A 1,783-nucleotide genomic window follows, 5' to 3' on the forward strand; every position below is an offset into this window, starting at 1 on the left:
TGTAATTAAGTCTGTATGCAGAAATGGTACAATTCATTTAGAAGAAAGTGTGCTACAACTGTGACATTAATTACTAAGTTCTAAGTACCAATTTTTAGTATATGTGGTGCCTGTCAGAGCAAGACACTAATTTCTTAGCTGCCTAATGTGGCGCTAATAATTTAAAACTTGAAATATGTTCGTATCATTTTACCTTATAGAAAATAATTCTTTGAGGACAATCACTTCAATTTACATATGCTGATTTAAAACTATTCTTTATTTTCCTTTCCTCTGTGTTTTTAATTCAGGTTCATTTTCTTTCTTGCCTGCCCCTCCTGTCTTATTCCAGGTGCTTCTTTCTCTTATTTGGATTTCGTAACCAAATAAACTCTCAAATAGAAAATCAATTCTCAGATGTACTTAAGTCTTCAATAAGGAAAGTAGGCTTGGGGATGTAGCTCAGTAGGTAAAGTGTTGGCCTGATTGAATGCAGAAAAGGGATTGATGGCACACACCTGTAATCCCATGTTTTAGAAGCAGGAGGATCAAAATTCAAGGACATCTTTGATACTAAACAGTAAGTTTGAGGCTAACCTGGGACACACTAGGCCCTGTCTTATTTTTTTTTTAAGATCAAGGTGGATAGGGATAGATTCATTGAAGACTGATAACCAGCCACTTACCTCTCCCTGGCTCCCAGTCTTATGGAACCTCCAGCGCTATCACTTATGTTTGAGATGTTTTCCCCAAAGGTCATATGCTCAAGGCTTTGGGAAAGATCAGCATTTTCATAATGTTAAAACTTCTTCGGTGGTGGCGCACGCCTTTAATCCCAGCACTTGGGAGGCAGAGGCAGGCGGATCTCTGTGAGTTCGAGACCAGCCTGGTCTACAAGAGCTAGTTCCAGGACAGGCTCCAAAAACCACAGAGAGGGGAGAAGCAGAGAGGAACGGAGGAGGGGCTTGAGGCTCGGGAGCTCTGACCACAGCCCAGGGCACCAGTAATCTCATCTGATGTGATCATTAACCTCCTCTGGAAAAAGCCGTTGGCAGCCCTCTGAAGTCTGGCTGAAGGATGCGGGGTGAGCCGGACAGATACTGCTCAGAGTATTTATAGACTGCTTCTTTACTTGGAGCGCTATTGTTCACTTGTGTGTAAGGGGAAAAAAAGGAAGAAAAAAAATGAGATTTCAGCATTATTTTTTGGTATTTTTTATCTTTGCAATGAGTCTTCTTTTTATCACCTAACAGAAGCCAGTTAATTTCCCCAGGAAAAGAAAATTACACAGACACCACTGCTTCCGGAGGAGATGCGTTTCACTCCACGCCCGCGTGCCCTTCCCCTAAGAAAATTCTAATTTCGTTGGTTCCACTGGAAGAAGAGTTAAAGCTGAGATGCCGGACCACCCTAAAACAACCTCAGCCGGGCGGTAGTGCGGCAGCTGGGCGTAACTACGCAAGCAGGAGTTGTCGCAACGTTCCTTGGATGGCTGTTAGGCACTCGAGACTGTTCTTCCTGCATTTTCTTTGACAAGAAAGTAATATAAATGGCAACAGACAGTGTCAAAGCACACGAGCCTGTCCGTATAACAATCTCCCACCTTTCTCTACATGTTATTTTATTGTCATAATATTCATTATACATGGTGATGGGGTTCATAAAGATATTTGCATACAAAAAAACCCACAGAGAAACCTTGTCTCGAAAAAACAAAAAAAAAACTTCTTTCAGAGAAATTCAGAAAAAATATTTTATCAGAGATGTATATTTATTTCTCAGATATGTTTGTAAATCATGGCTC

At 41.1% G+C, this 1,783-nt stretch overlaps 1 pseudogene; it reads left to right on the top strand.

Moving 5' to 3' along the window:
- Positions 1-1,044: 1,044 nt before the first annotated feature.
- Positions 1,045-1,328, top strand: LOC142853846 (apelin receptor early endogenous ligand-like; annotated as a pseudogene).
- Positions 1,329-1,783: the final 455 nt, after the last annotated feature.

Source organism: Microtus pennsylvanicus, chromosome 7 (genome assembly GCF_037038515.1).
Source record: "Microtus pennsylvanicus isolate mMicPen1 chromosome 7, mMicPen1.hap1, whole genome shotgun sequence".
NCBI lineage: Eukaryota > Metazoa > Chordata > Mammalia > Rodentia > Cricetidae > Microtus > Microtus pennsylvanicus.